General features: G+C 36.9%; 1 protein-coding gene across 7 annotated transcripts in view; it reads left to right on the plus strand.

Moving 5' to 3' along the window:
• The window catches only part of MEIS2 (Meis homeobox 2), a 208388-nt gene that overhangs the window by 129754 nt on the left and 61344 nt on the right, over positions 1-17290 (plus strand). The gene's annotated exons all lie outside the window — the stretch shown is intronic.

A 17290-nucleotide genomic window follows, 5' to 3' on the forward strand; every position in this document is an offset into this window, starting at 1 on the left:
AATAAATAAATATATATATATATATATATATATATATATATATATATATATATATATATATATATATATATATATATCAGAAGAGAGCCTGAAATAAGGGAGAGCGTTTGAAATATCTACCCTATGGTCAATGTTTTGATGGCAGTAATATAGAAATAAAATGCACAGGGAAGCCCGGATGGTTCAGTTAGGATTTTACATATGTATTCTAGAGAAGTGGGATGAAAGATAGGTTGGAGCCAGAATGTAAAAGACCTTCAAATGCAGGCCAAGAATCTGGTTTTTGATGACATGGAGCCACGCAGGTTTTGGGGAAGGTATGAATGTTTCATGAAGTATCCCGTATGGATGCTGGTGGTGACTGCTGGGGTTTAATTGTGATCACATCTAGAGACATGAAGACCAATGAAAGATTTCCTTCTGAGTCAGCCAAGTAGGAAGTAACACCCAAATTTTGGTGTTCTTGGGGAAAACAAAAAAGATGTGCCATATTAATTCGTCTCCCTACTTAGCATGTCCCAGTTATCTTTTTTGTGTGTACCTGTTCTCACCTTAACCAAAATGCCTTTCAAGAACTCATCACTTTTAAGACCCATTAACAGGTAAATAAGATGCTGAATAATCACACATCACAGAAAACATTTGTATTTAGAAACACTGGTGATATTCAGGAGAATTTAAAATGTGTTATCAGTTAGGAATCTGCTATGTTAGGATAAGAGAATTAATGGGGAAAAACTGCAGCTACATAGCAGTGCAATGGAAACAAAAGATTCTGACCCAATATGATTTATGATTCTGACCCAGTATGATTTACCCAATATGAATAAATAGCTACTATGTTACATGCTCAGTTTTGTGCCAGATGCCACATAAATACTTCAGTCCTTTAAGAAGACCCACAAGACCTGACATGGTCTGACACCAGCTTCTCTGTCCCCATCCTTCCATGCAGCACCCCCTCACTGTGCTTTAGGACTGGTCTCCTTGCTTTCCTGCCTTCTGGCTAGCTCTGCCTTCACTCAAGTCTCTGCTGAAATGTTACCTTCTCAAAACGATCTCCCTCACTACCCTACATCAAAGTTCAGCGTCCCCAGTCACTTTCTATTTCGGTGCAGAAATGACCTTGATGAAGTTTTTCTTCATAAAACTTAGCTCCAGGCAAATTATGTGTTTTTTGTTTATTGCCAATATTCCCTATCAGAACATAAATTCCATGAGATCAGGGATTTGTCTTGTCTGTTTACTACCGTATTCACAGTGCCTGTAACAGTTTCTGGCAGTCGATAATTGTTTGTTCAATTAACAAATGACTTATTTAAACCTCATAAGACCCCTATGAGGTAGGCACCATTAATTTTCCTATTTTATGAGTGAAGAACCTGAATCCTAGAGTGATTCAGTAGCCTCTTCAAAGTTTCACAGTTTGGAGCCAAGATTAAAAGCCAGGACTGTCTGATTCCAGAGCCTGTACATTTTGCCACAGTGTTCTTCCGACAACCCTATACTCCTATCGTGGTAATTGAAAGTTGGTGTAAAAATTGTTCTTTAAGAACCCAAACATTCAATGTATATGCTTGAACCATTTCTCTGATTTTTATATGTATTTATTGAAAACATGATAAATATTGCTATATGTATAAGAAAGTAAAGTGACCCCCCCCCCCAAAACAAAGAAAGGTGTCTTGTAGAGCTAATAAAGGGTGATCTCGAAGAGCAAATTTGCTCACTTGGGCCAAATGCTTCCTCCTGCAGAGTGGGCTGCTTCCCAAAGAATTAGCCTCTCTCAAAATGAATTATTAACCCCGGCATCCTGGCCAAATTCCCACTTGGATAGTCTAGGAACTGTTCAAAACTTGGAATCTATTGAAATTAGCCTGGCTTGATTGCAGTCTCTGCATTAATTGTGATATAATAGAGTTTCTCCAGAGATTTGTGCATATATTATTCTAATTTGTATAGGCTGGCTTTGTCTGCTAAATTTTTTTAGTTTCTTCTTCCCCTTGTGAGATATGTCCTGAATTTCTGTGTAAGTTTTTTATTTTTTTATTTTTTTAATTTTGGTGCATGAGTAATTATAACCTCCTTTTCCCTTGACTTGCCAAACCTGTTTCTCATTTGAGTGACTAGTTAGTCTTTTGGTCATTCTAGAAGCGTGTTGCAGACTTTAGCCACTAGACCTTTCCAGATTCCTAACTCTTGCACAGGTGCAAGTGTAGCCTGGGTATGGACAAGATTCATTCAGTTAACGTTTTCTAGTCGTCTTTTTCAAGTTTCCTGTCCTCAAGGAGGTTATGTTCCCGTGGGAGGTACATATGCATTTGAAAGTTTAAAATAACTGATTTAATGGTGGAACTATGTAGAACTCTCATACTCATCCTAAAATTATGGCTATTAATTTCTTCAGACAATTTTGTTAAATGATCTGGGCCACTTGTCTGTCTTTGCCAAGAGCAGGCACTGTAAAGACACATCCTGGAGATATAAGGAAATATGAGTTTAGTTAAAACTACAAAATCATTCTGCTTAGGTAAACCTAAAACAGAGAGCTTAGAAATCCATTGTGTTGCATGATTTTGATGACAACTGTCTACCTCATAGAATTCATCAAATCTTGCCAGCATCACATGATTATTTCTTTCTGTAAGCTGGGCTTTCTTGCCTTGTGTTGGCATAAGCAAATCTTCAGTGCAATGGGTTATGTTACAATAGGTAGCTCCAACACTGTGTCCATCTCCTATGCTTTTTCTGTAATTGATGTGAAGAATAAGAGTGGAGATGCTCTTAAAAGGCACAATGTTATTCCCAGGAAAGAGTTGGCCTCATAGGTTTTCAGCACAAGGAAGGAAATTGAGAACTCAGGGCTGAAGTCTTTGCCTTTATTTCTGCCTGGACCACAAACAAGTGATAAGTCACAATTTCTGCGTTCAGTTCTTGACCGTCACCAAGTGAGATGAGACAATGGATGTAAGGCATGTGTACTTACAACTTCAGCAGCTAATATTAGAAAAATGCTTTGCAAATGACAGATGGGAAGAGCTATAAATGCAATTGCTAACGGATTTATGTGCTCTATCTCTTTCCTTCCAACCTATTTCTACCAGTGTTTTCCAAAAAATTTCCCAGGGCACCACCTGAAGTGTGACCTGATGGCACCAAAACACATGTGTTTCCTGAGTCGGTTGAGTGTTTCCAAAATGTATCTACACTTTAAATTCAAATGTTTATCCACTAGGACATTAACTCATGGAAAGTGTTACTGACTTAATATGACAGTCATATACTTCTGCCTAGACTATTGTTATAAGTTCTGTGGGGCTTTCTACAGGTTTTTTCCCCCATGTCTTTGTCACTATGGGCCTAGAAATACCTAATTCCTTGTGGAAAAAAACAGTTTTGATTTGCAATAGTGTAAACAAATTGATAGAGAGTGTATGCTTTTAAATCTGTAGCATGCAGAAACTTCCCATACGAGTTAGCCCCTCCCAACCGAGTGGCTCTAACTTCTAATGTGAGAAGGTAAAAGCCTAAACACTGATATTTCTCCTGCTTCCCTCGTGCACTTGAAATGAGATACTCCATGCTTTAGTCTCAGGGCAGGCCTTGGAAAGTATTCATTCATTTATTCATTTACCAATTATTTATTGAGCTTGTACTGTGCTTCCAAGTGCTTTTCTAGAAGCTGGGCATATAGCAGTGAACAAAACACAGAAGTGCAAATCCAAATAAATCCATCAGAATGTTTCATATGGCACTTCTTGTAAACATCTAAATTTGTTCATAAAAAATTAGAAGAGCATTACTCCACTGAGGGTATTAATTGCTTTGCAAGAACATTATTTAGCTTATGAAAGAACACACTTCAGCAAAGAGCAAACTCCCTTAGTGATTCAATTTACAATATTTATACTTGCTATAAATTTTATTCACAAATGTCCGAGGAGTTTAAAAAAGTAATGTCTCCAGAGGGTGGTTCTAAGTTCTGTAACATCTTTAGCATGTCAGTCACTTAAAATGAAAGGAGAGAATGTATTCAGGAGCTCAAGGAAGAGAAAAGAGAACATAACCAGTCAGATGTCAAAATACCAGTCTCAATCTCTGTTTTTCCGTTGCTCTAGATGCCTGACCTCTTTTTTTTTTTTTAATGTTTATATATTTTTGAGACAGAGACAGAGCAGGAGCAGGGGAAGGGCAGAGAGAGAGGGAGGCACAGAATCCAAAGCAGGCTCCAGGCTCTGAGCTGTCAGCACAGAGACTGATGCAGGGCTCTAAGTCACAACCCGTGAGATGGTGACCTGAGCCAAAGCTGGACGTTTAACCAACTGAGCCACCCAGATGCCCCTTTAGATGCTTGACCTCTTACATATTGAATCCAGGATCTGGCAGTGATCCATCCTTGTTTATAGAATGGTACAAATATCATCATGATAAAAATGCACATAGGTCTATACCTTCTTTATAACAGTATATTCTCAGACCATTTCAAAATTGTCTGGTTAGGTTAGAATAAAAGATGAAGGCCTTATAAAGTAGTGGTTTATACCTTTTTCCCCCTGAATTTCTTTCTTGTATTGCATACTGTATGAAAATTTTAAATGTTCAGATACCTGCATTGAAAAGGCTTTCCTTTAGTTTCTGCCAAGTCAGACTTGATGGTAAATGGACACTGATTTTCATCTGGTACTCCTCAAAGGAGGAGAGTTTATGTTAGTCTAGTTTTCTCCAATATTCAGGCCAAATCCAGGTCATGATTTTATATGGGGACACAGCAATGTAAGTTGGATGGTGATTTCTATCCGTACTTTTGACCTCTTTGAGATAATTTTTGGTTCCTCCTATTTATCTCTTGCCCTCTCTTCTCTCTCTCTTAGAAAATATATGTATTTAGATAAAGTGTAATCAACACTTCTATGGTATATACATAAGAATAATAACCTTGTATTTCCTTAATGATTTTTCTGCTAGAATCTAAAGGCCATTTGTGTCTTATTTCTTGCCATGTGGCAATCCTTAAGTGTTTTAACTTCTTTGAAAACTAAACCCACTCAGCTTATGTTGCTATGAGGGTATATTTCCAATTACTCAAATAAGAGTATTTAATTTTTTTAGGTATTTAAATAATGCATATGATTTAGTCCAGAACACACGAGTAGTGAAGGTACCTTCAGACTTTACCTCAAACTACCCTTTTTCAAATGAAAAGCTTACCATGCTCTTAGGGTCAACTGGTCAACTCACCTTGTGCTAAAATATTTATACTCTTTAAAAATAATAAAATTAAATTAAAATAAATTAAATTTATGCTCTTTGTATTATGGTAGAAAATAGGTCAAACTTAAGTTTATCTGCCAAAGATACAGCATGCCAAGCAGGTATCAGAAATGTTAGAGGGTTCTGCCCATCATGTAGAAAAGTCTAGGGTGATATCCAAACTACTGAACAGTCACCAACAGTCAGAATGTATGCTCAATGCATTAAAAATAGATGGTGGCCATACGAGTTCATACTAGTTGAATTCAGCTACATTAATGGTTTGTCCTTTTAAAGTCCAATTTTTATGGAGACAGCCATTTTCTGGGGCTTCTTAAATCCTTGTAAGAAATATTTTTATGCAAAAATAAAAATATTTTTTCCTGAGATTGTAAAGTTATGTTATCAATTTCTAGGGTACATATCGAGAGGAATAAGGAATAAGAACATAAGAAAGCTGTTGCTTTCTATAAAATCTTATCACTTAATAGATTCAAAAATACATAGCCAATGCAATAATTTCACATATACATATTTTTAATATGTTCCTCATTATTCCATTCCTCTTTTATCCAAATTGATAAGCAGATAAAAACATAGTAGAGAGTTAATTAGAAAAACACTTTCTGCTGAGGTCAGCCTGGCTACCCAAGCCACGAGTAACCTTTTCTCAGTATTTTCTAATTTACTGTACAAGTTAGGAATAAAGTAGCCATGTATAATATTTAAGTAAGCTATAACTAATATTAGCATATATTGTTATTGTTTTACCAAGAAAACTTTTAATTTTTGTGTCTATATTTTCTTTTGGTTCGTAAGTTTCTAATTCATTTGGATTTACTCAGCATAGCACTTAATTATGGTGGTAAAAGGTGAAATACTATCAAATGATTTGATATTTCAATATTTAATCACTTTTATCTTGAATGAGTGAATGTTTATTCAATAAATATCCAGAGTCATGAAGAGTCATATGTACATATATATTTCTTCATTTTGTTTGGTTATGACATGGATTATTAGATAGTTGATGATCTTCTATAATTACGAGAAGAAGCATCTTCATAAGTATGTTGAAAGACATTTTAAAGGTGTTCTAATTACTGATGACTTGATTTACTCTAAACACAAATTGGAAATTCACAAAGTGATTGTTTTCATCTGCTTAGAAACACTTTTTATTTAAAGTATTTGTGTGTTTTGAAGTTTAGGTGAGGGGCACCTGGGTGGCTCAGCAGATTAAGTGTCCAACTCTTGATCTCAGTTCAGGTCATGATCTCCTGGTGTGTGAGTTTGAGCCCCATGTGGGGGGCCCTGTGCTGACAGTGCAGGGCCTATTTGGGATTCTGTCTTCTCTCTCTCTCTCTCTCTCTCTCTCTCCCCTCCCCCCCCCCCCCCCCCCCCGCTTACTCTCTCTCTCTCCCTGTCTCTCAAAATAAAAAAAAATAAATAAAATAAAATAAAATAAAATAAAATAAACTTAAACAAAATAAAGTTAAGGTGAAATAGTAATGGGCCAGTATATGCACAAAGACAGATAAATGTGGCAGTACCTTGTTGTGTCTCCGTCTTGATTCAGTTAACTTTCACTAAACAGGCTGCTTTAAAAAAGGGAAGGAAAAACAAATTGATAAGATAAAACTGTGGGGAATTCCAAAATAAATACTGCTAACTGACCTTTTTTGATGGCCCAGTTAAGAGTTTTCTTATTATGGTATGAGTTGGTTGCTTTATTTACTAGTGCAGTGGGTACCTAAGGAAAACACTTGGGTAATATCTTTGATTTTTTCATATTCCATGGACAGACTGATAAGGATCTTTCTCCCAGGTTCTCAAAAATCACATAAATTCCAAAACATTTAAGAACACGGGGTTATATTTAAACAGGAAAAAAGTCAAGGGTTTTTTGTTTTTTTTTTTTGTAGCCCACCTGCCTCCCTTTTTTAGAGTATACAGCTACATATATAGTTGTATCCAATGCTCATGAATATGTTACGAAAAGAGGCCAGTTTGGAACTCCTGAACCAAGTTTCTAATGCCAGTGTTCAATGTTCAACACGTTAGTGTGTTTATCTTGGTGAACTGTAAAATGAAAGAATTAACTCTTATTAAGGAGTTCTGATTCCTCATAGCCACCGTGATTGAAGCCTTCTCCATAATGTGGTATAAGAAATGGTCACTATTAGGGTTCTATCTATCTATCTATCTATCTATCTATTTATTTATTTATTGTTTATTTATTTTTGACAGAGACAGAGCATGAGCGGGGGAGGGGCAGAGAGAGATAGACACAGAATCCGAAGCAGGCTCCAGGCTTCGAGCTGTCAGCACAGAGTCTGACGCAGGGCTTGAACTCACAGACTGCGAGATCATGACCTGAGCCCAAGTCGGACACTCAACCGACTGAGCCACCCAGGTGCCCCTGTGGTTCTCTTTTTAACCACTACTTCCCATCACAAGAAGTCATTCCTTTAAAGCTACTCTCTTCTTATTTTTATGACTTTTTAACTTATCATTAACCCCATGCTCTTATCCTAAACTTTGAGATGAGCAAAGAAGATAATATCCAAAACATTTCCATTGCTTACTCTAGAGATAATAACCTTTTTGAAAAAAAGATAATCCTCAGTTTCTTTAAACAACAACTTCCTCTTTAAGTCTCTGGTAGCTTTCTCTGTCAAATTGGACTTTCAGTACATTCTTAAGGTAAATCAGACAAAATTATTTATAGCATAGGCCATGCAAATAAAATTAGACTAAACATACTGGAATTATTTATCATAGCTTGTAAACTTTACCCCACTTTTTTATCCATACTTTTTTTCATGTTATTAAAGAAATGTAACGGACTAATCACTAATCCTCATTTCCTTCTAACTCAGTCTCATATGGCACTGTGTCTGGACCTGTTAATAAGTAGGATTGTTGTCATAAGATTAGATACAAGTATCTCCGTTGTCTAGACATTATATAACTCTCTGCCAAATACTTCAGATCCTTGTTTTAAAGCAACCCCTTAGCCTTTTTAACAAGGTGAGATACTAAATGTTAATGAAAAGTCCCATGGACTTATTTCTTTTCCACAGCTTCTTAGTGTCACCATCTGAATTTGCCAATTTCTGCTCCATTCTCTACATATAGAATTTTTACTGCTGTTTTATATAAGAGCCGGGGGCACCTGGATGGCTCAGTCAGTTAAGCATCCACCTTCGGCTTAGGTCATGATCTCACGGTTCATGAGTTTGAGCCCCCACATCGGGATCTCTGCTGACAGCACAGAGCTTGTTTTGGATCTTCTCTCTCTCTCTCTCCGCCCCCCCCCCCCCTTTGCCCCTCCACCCTCTCACAAATAAATAAAAACATTTAAATGAGAGCTGGTTTTCCCTGTTTCATGTTTGAGGCCATAAAATGTTGGTATTATTTGCCTCTTTGAGTGTCTCCTTCCTTAAATCTCTCTTCTCATTTGCTCCTCAGCTTTCACCTCAAACGACCTCTCTCATTTCAAAATAGCATTTTTAGGTTGCAAAGAATTTACTTGTTTGCATCCTCAAACTTGACTAATTCAACATGCAGAGTTTTTTGTTTGTTTTTTAATGAGTTGCTTTTTTTTTAATTTTTAAAGGTTTTTTTTTTAGTTTTGTTTTTTGTTTTTTTTTTGTTTTGAGAGAGAGACTGAGTGTGTGATGCCTCTTGCATGCTAGGCAGTGAGCTAGATTCTGGAGGTAAAATGTGCCTTGCTTGTCTCTACTCTCAAGGAGCATCGAGTCCAATGAGAGAGACAGACCAGCGAGTATTTGCAAGGCAGTAGTGTGGCAAATGGGGAAATTTAGGGTGATATGCAAACATACAGAATATGGGTGTTAAGTAGCTTATAGTATAAAATCTGGCTATTGGTATCTACGATTCATAGGTAGAAATAAGATGTTCCAGGGGCACCTGGGTGGCTCAGTCTGTTACGCCTCTGACGTTGGCTCAGGTCATGATCTCACAGTTCATGAGTTTGAGCCTTGCATTGGGCTCTGTGCTGACAGCTTAGAGCCTGGGGCCTGCTTTGGATACTATGTCTCCCTCTGTCCCTCCCCTACTTGTGCACACGTGTGTCTGTGTGTGTCTGCATGGGTGTGCGCGTGCACTCTTTCAAAAATTAATAATCGTTAAAAAAAATGTTTAGAAATAAAATGTTCTTTGACATTATGTAAGCATGAAATTTCTTCTTGCTAGGGAAACATCTTAAAAAAGCAGGAGGCCAGGCCAACAACAAGGTTTAGGCAGGCCCCTTCTCCTCAGTTGACCTCAGTTTTGTTAGACACAAAATAAGAAGGTTTGAATGAGGTGACTCTCCTGTCCTTTCTAGTTTCTAAAACTGTGAGTCTGTTTTTCTTTTGCAGTTCACTGAAAAATCTAAATAGCCTAAACCTGTTTTGAAATCTATTTCAACAAATGATCCATAAAATAAATAAGCACAAAATTCAATTTTTTGGAAAAGTGGTCTGGCTATAGAACTGAGTAGTCCCATAAAATATTAATTTGGTCATAGTGTGGAAATGTGAAATGATCGTTAAATGAGTCAAGGCCTTATTTGTGGCCTTTGGCTCATTTGGTAAGATTGCCCATCAGCCATGTAGGCAGCGTAATACGCATGGCCAAGCAGCTCATGGGAGCGTCCTAACAAATGTTAAATAAAAATTATCTTTCTCTAGCCTTAGGAACATATTTCCGTTATTTTCAAAATAAGACTGCGCACAGCTTTAAAATCTCCATCAATAGAAAAATGATGATATTCATTGTGCTTAAAACTCTGACTCCTATCTGCAAATGTCTTACGTTTTTCTGATACTTTTTTATGTCTTTTTGGAAGTTTAGAAGTAGTATGGGTGTTGGTGGCATCTAACCTTCACGTAATTTCATGCTCATATGAACTCCCTGCATACCATTAGAACATGTGTATGTAACATTTCTTGAAGATGCAAAAAATGTTCCTTCTTTGTCCCAAGACTCTTAGGTTATTTTGTCTTTCTGTCATTAACTTTGGTTTCATAAGAAATTCCTTCTTCACTGTTTTATTTTATCTGTATCTTGATAATAATAAATTTAAAAACTGTTCCTAAAATCTCTGAATCATAATCCAGCAGGCTCATTCAGTATTCTTTTAGCTCACCTACAGGACGGTGAGTGGTTTTCTTTTTTTGCTCTTTTTAATGAGACCTTCCTACCATGGCTCTAAATATCAACCATGGTTCACCTCTTAGGGTCTGGCTATTATTAAAAATCTCTCAAGCAGTTTCTGACTTTAAACATTATTATTATTATTATTCAATCTATTTACCTCTATGTGAACTCAAATGGAAATGAATCTCCTGAAATAGCCATGTTTTCTTCATCCCAGATATGCACATGGCGTTAAAAAAAAACACAAACAAAAACCCAACTAATTTAAATCTGAAATCTGGGTGTCCATGACACCAAACATCTGGATGAAAACTGAAAAATTTAGTAGCTGTCTTCAGATATCCAAATATTGTGTCAGTAAAACAGTTAAATGTCTATCTGAATCTTTCTGTTTGTGTCTGGGTATTTATGCATCATATACGTAGTACCATCAGTCCTTTCTAGTAGAAAACATTATAAATTTCAGAAGGAACGCATCACAAACAAGGATGTATTGAGCAGCTATTATGTGGGAAACATTGCACTAAGTGCTTTTAATTCTGAACTCTGTCCTCAAATGATTTGCCATCCAGTGAAGGATATAACACAAGTACACTGACATACATAAAACACAATGTGGAGTAAAAACACAAGAGAGAAGGAGGGAAAGCACTGTGAAATTTTTAGAGAAAGCGACTACTTCTGGCTGGAGAGGATTTTCCACTGGATCCAGTGTTTAGACTGGCCATGATGGACATGCCAGATTCATGGGAATGGAAGGGAATTTTGTGAAATGCATTCTCTTTCAGCAACAGGGAATTTTGCTGAAATGAAATGTGAAAGTTATTGTGTCATTTTTCATCATCACAGCCTTTTGGTTCCTGTAAGGTTTTTGAGTCTCAGGTATTTTGATTAGTAAATTTCTATCGTTTCCCTTAAGAGTTTCAACTTTACACAAGAAATATACTGAAATTTACTCTCTGGTCATTTTAGAAACAATGTAAGAACTCACCTTTATGCTTTTCTCATTTAGATTTTTTAAAGTTCTGGGTTTTATATACATTGCATGCTTAAACGTCTGTCTTCTAAGTTAGGTCATTTTTTAATTTATTGGGATCAGAAGTCTGATAAACTTTTTTTTAATTCCCAAATCCTCAAGAGTTCTGCCCTATTTGGTCAGTCTGCAGACCTAGATGAAAGCAAAATTGTTGATTGCTTTCCTCTTCTTCCTCCTCCTTCCCTGTTTTTTATTCTTTTTATTTTAGTAATAAATAATCATTTTTAGCTGGAGGGGGTAAAAGAATAAACTGAGAAGGTTCCGGATAATCTAAGTCATGCCATGTGCATTAGTCAGGACTAATTTATTGGCTCAGGTAACTGAAAGGTAAAAGGATCTGGCTTTAGGTAGAGCTGTATCCAAGTGCAGAAATGATGTCAGGAATCTGTTCTTTATTGGCTCTTCTTTAGTCTCCATGGGCTTCATCCTCAGTCAGGCTTTCCCATTTTGGTGGCAACAATGGCATCAGCGACTCCAGACACATATTCTACTGACTAACTCCAGTGAAAAGAGAACACCTTTGACTGACAGCCCAACCCACACCCATTAACCTAACTTGGGTTTCTTTTTCAGTGCAGCCAGGGTGATTAACTATGTTGATTGACTAAGCCTGGTGGCTTGGCCACCCCTGAACATATGCCTAAAGAAAAATCAGGGTACTACTATTACCAAAATAAAGGGGAAGGATACTTCAGTGAAAAACTTTAATGTTACAGTGGGAAAGACCACCACAAATGTCGAGACAGCAGGTGGTTAGCCCCTCTCTTACCACTGCCTGTTTCTATGACCTGGCATATGTTACTTACACCTGTGAGTCTTGGTTTCCTCATCTACATTAATTAGGTGCCAGGCCAAAGTTCTGTCTAAAGGACCTTTTTACTCCACTATTTTGTGGTTCTGATCTCAAGAACCGGAGAGGGGGGGAAGACACGCAGAAAATGCAGATATCTACAAATAGTAACACAAAGTGAGAGGTACATCATGTTTCATATGGAAGTGCTTCAGGGAGAAACAGGAAGTTAGTTTGGTAGTAGAAGAGGGAAGGGTTTTTACTGCCTCCTGAGATAGTGATTCGAAGCTCAGACAATTTGAGGGTGTGTGTGTGTGTGTGTGTGTGTGTGTGTGTGTGTGTGTGAGAGAGAGAGAGAGAGAGAGAGAGAGAGAGAGAGAGAGAGAATTACTAAGATTCAGAATTAACCATCACAAACTATACTATTATAATCTCTACAGATATTTTACAACCCATTATAATTTCTATAGATATTTTACAGTCTTATTCAAGGTGACAGAACAGCTTGACTGGGAACTTATGTCTGTTTTGTTTGTTTTTCATTTTTCCTACAAATATTGAGAGACGCTCAGGTGGAGGTGGGGAGAATTACAAAAGTTTAAAAAGCTCAGAGCTCTGCCCTTAGAAAGTTATACTTAATGAAGAAAAGATATATAAATAAGACATGACAGTGAAAGGCTAAAATTTATAAATGCCAAGTAAATTGCAACATGAATGTAGTAGAAAGGAGATTACTTTCAGTTGTGAGGATGTGATGGGTTTTAAAATATCTTCATTGTTTGTTTTACCTCAGAATTGTATTTGTTATATACATTTCAGTCAGAGCAGAGGAATTTTTGTTTACATAAGAAAAAGATGTTAAATTCATGGCCATTGAACAAATTTGGCATTCCAGGAAAATGCACTTACTTATTCAGGGGCGGTCTACTTGTACCCTAGTTCAGGAAGCACAGTACTAGAGCAATAACGGATATCCACCCAAATGCAGTTTTAGGGTTTATCTTAGGAAAATTGCTTAGAAAGTTCCATATATGAGTGGCATCATCAAAATATAAGTCAACTGGATTAATTCTATAGAGTAAATGGTGTCTTGAAGGGGATTGAGGAAAAGGAGGCAGTCATCACAATGATCAGTTTCCAAGTGTTTGCTCAGACTAAGACCCTGCTCAACAAATTACTCTGTCATTTGTCTTAATGGTTGCATTACATCATCACACAAGTAATTTGACAAATCGGACGTGGGTCTTCAAAGATAGCTCATCAGTAAGCCTCAGAGTCCAGCAAGTGAGTCAAACTCATTGGGTAGGAAAGTAACTCGAGAGGTAGGACTTGTCCTAGAGATGTTCTGCTTTGAAAAATTATCCAGTCAGACAGTTACTGTAACATGAAAGAATAGCTAGCTTAATAAAAATGTTAAATTACTATGGTGTTAATAAAAATGCAGAGTGGGAGCACCCAGGTGGCTCAGTCGGTTAAGCATCTGACTTTGGCTCAGGTCATGATCTCATGGTTCATGAATTTGAGCCCCACATCAGGCTCTGTGCTGACAGCTCGGAGCCTGCAGCCTGCTTTGGATTCTGTGTGTCCCTCCCCCTCTCTCTCTCTCTCTCTCTCTCTCTCTCTCTCTCTCTCTCTCCCTCTCCCCCCCCACCTCCCCCCTCAAAAATAAACATTAAAAAAATTTTTAAATGCAGAGTGTATATTAAATTACAATAAATTAATTATAATTTTAAAATTCCTATTGTATTTAAAAAAATTGTTTGAAGCGGTACACACGGAGACAGTATAGGGTATCTGTAAACAAAAAGCAAAAGCCTTTAGCTCCTAGACTACCTAACATGAACCATTATCACTGTGTAATTTTCCAGATGTTTATCTTTCACTACAAGGACAGATACATTCAATTAATTTATGAATTCATGTATCTGTTTTACAGAAAATTGATAATACATGTTCTATAGTTTGCTTTTTTTCACTCAACATATATGGGAAAAACTTTTTCATGAGAACCTCACATGTTATTTAACTATAGTTTAGTTGATAGGCTATTTCCAATTTTTTACCCTTCTAAGTACTACCATTTTTATTTATCCTGTACTTCTAATTCATGAGATGATTAGGAATAGCCCTTCAAGTGTTTTTAAACATCGGTATAAATCCTTTCAACATAGAATAAAATTCCTGACAAATCATTTCCAGTTTGGACATTATTGGAGAGAGGTTAATCACAAAAGAAAATGATTATTAAGTGGTTTCACCCAAAATCTGTTCCACTGATGTATTCTAAGGATGTTGCAGATCTATTTCCATGTACTTGATAAAGCAGGTTAACCTCAAAAGGACAGAGGGAGAGAAGTTCTAGCTAAGGTTAGCATCTTGAATAAATATAATATCTTAACTTCAAATGAGTCTTTAGATAAAGAGGCAATTAAAAATATTCTACATGGAGAATACTCTATCTCCATGGAGTTGTGAGCCATACATGCCTTATTAACTTTTTGAACACTTGTCCGTTGATATTCAAAGTAAGGGGATCTTTGTGACTCCCTTCTATTCAACAGTGGCTTTAGAACTATTTTGAGAAGTGAAAAACTTTGACCTATGTTGGTTCTTTCTTGATGAAGGGAATCATCATCGTCGCTATTATGTTACCATGTGTGTTCTTAAAAGTAAATTGAGCCACCTCTGGGCCACTGGACCAGAGTGGGTTGGCCCCCAACAGTGAACAGACTAAACTATAGCTTTAGTCCAAGAATATGGAAACTGACAACAAATTATTGCTTGCGGTCTACTTCCAGTTTTCAAGTGCAAACATACCAAAGTTTATTTTAAATTTGAGCCAGTCAGACATTTAGTAATATACATCAAAGAAGAAGTGAAGGCTTCCCATGTTTATTATTTCAATATGATGTCTGTTCTAATAAAGTAGAAGAATGCGTATGATAGACCATGTAGTAGAAATTCTCTGGTTCTACAGTTAGACTTTAAATATATACATATATTTGTAAATTAATCCGAAACACATTGCCATGGTTCCAATTCCTCTGAAAGCTGATTGTTTTCCGTCCCTTTTTTAATTTTAGAAATATAGTGGCTGACTGCCAGAACACTTCCAGATAAACAGTCCACTCCATGTATAAAAGGGGCATAGAATCACGCATGTTCAGAAACCACAGAACGTTATTTAAATAAGTTAAAGTTATTATGGTCTTCCCTATTAATTAAAAAAAAAGCCATCTGTGCAAGGTGAATTTTGGTAAGGTCCCAATTTTTTTAATGATTGTGGATGGAATTTGCAACTGCTCTCATAGTGAAAGTACTGCTCAGGGATTCCCAAGATAAAATGTACTGTTTATGTAATTTTGTGGTCATTGGACTAAATTTCTACTAGAACACTGGAAAGAATTCTTGTTATTTGATCAGAATTTACAGTCATACTTCAAAGAACTGGCTTTCTACTAACATCAGCTTTCTACTCTTCTACTTCCTTAACATCCTAAACCTTAATTTCATATGAATCTTCTGTGTGTGTGTGTGTGTGTGTGTGTACATATAGGTACATGTATATATGTGTGTGTGTGCACGTGCACACCTCTGCCCCTCTCTTTCACATACACACACACACACACCACAGCGCCCATGTTTTGTCAGACCTGCCTTGAGCAAACACATCAAACAGTGAGCAAGACTAAACAAGCCAGAAAGAAAACACTGTATAAAGAAACGACACACTGGATGTTGACGTGACCAGTGCACATCCATATACTCTTGCGATGAGTCCTTATTTTCATTTTTGTTATTTGTGGAATTCATTTCTATTAACTATTTCATTATAGGGAAAATAATTTATAAACCTAGGCGTTCAAAATCTTAGAGGGACCAAAAGTCAAAAGGTGCTCCTCCCTTGAATTTGGTAGGAAAAATGCTATGACAAGAAGGATCTGGGGATTGTTTTTGGTCATTTTCCCCCAGCCACTGTTTTCAGTCAATTAAAATTTGTACCCTAGGCCTTTTCCAGTTTGAAGCCACCCAGGCGTCTGTGATGAGCAGTCCTTCTTGTTTGGGTAGTCATTCATTATCTCCATTACCAAAAGGAGAATAGAGGACAATTACATTGTTTGGACGAATCAGAGTGTTAGAAGGAGTATTTGTCGTGGTGGCAGAGTGCAGCACCTGACAGGCAAAGATTGATGGCCAGGAATGAGTGTGAGTGGCCAAAGCAGCCTCATAGGATGCAAATTACTGACTGTGGATTCCAATTTATCCTGTTCATTTTTCTTGCCCGTGCTGAAGACCATTAGTGGTTTTTGAAGCAGTGAAGGGGTCATTACTAATGTGGGTAGGCTTGAAGCAGGAGGGGGAAGGAGGGGAAAAGCCTTCTGTAATTACACAGCTTTCAGGAACAGGCTGGAGGCCCTAGCCAAAAAAGTGTCAACACCTCGCAATCAGAAAAATTTATTTTCATTTTATGCTTAACCCATATTAACTCAACATTATCATCTTTCTTTGTTAACATTTGCAGAATATTAAAAGCCTGGCTTCTATATTAATACAAATCTGGTTAACCCCTTTTGCTGCACAAGGGATTTTGTTTAACCTAATGGCATTTGGGTTTGCTAATAAGTAATTGTGCACATTTTGGATAATGCACACCATTATAGAAGATGAAATACCTGAAGAATAAAATTTTAGATGATTGAAAAACATTCATTCTCTCAAACGCGGGAATGATTACAATACTCTAAATGGAATATTCTGTTGTTCTTAATGTCGCCATTTAATAATGTTGATGGGAAATCATATCAAAGGCTTCCTAGTTTATGAGCGACTTTGACATGCTGGATAAAAAAAAAGTTTACTTTTCTGTTTAAGAAAACCAGTGAATTTAGAGCAGAGACCTCTCTAGAGACGTGTTTTATAATTATGTACATGCAAGTACAGTGTCTCTTAAGGTGAATGTATGCTTCTAAAATAACAGTCCTTGAATCCAGGATGATGGGGGCAAGTGGTTGATGATGGGGGAGGGTGGTTCAGTACAAATGTCT

The sequence above is a fragment of the Panthera pardus genome, unplaced genomic scaffold, assembly GCF_024362965.1.
Source record: "Panthera pardus isolate Hobbes unplaced genomic scaffold, ASM2436296v1 HiC_scaffold_24, whole genome shotgun sequence".
NCBI classification, from domain to species: Eukaryota; Metazoa; Chordata; class Mammalia; order Carnivora; family Felidae; genus Panthera; species Panthera pardus.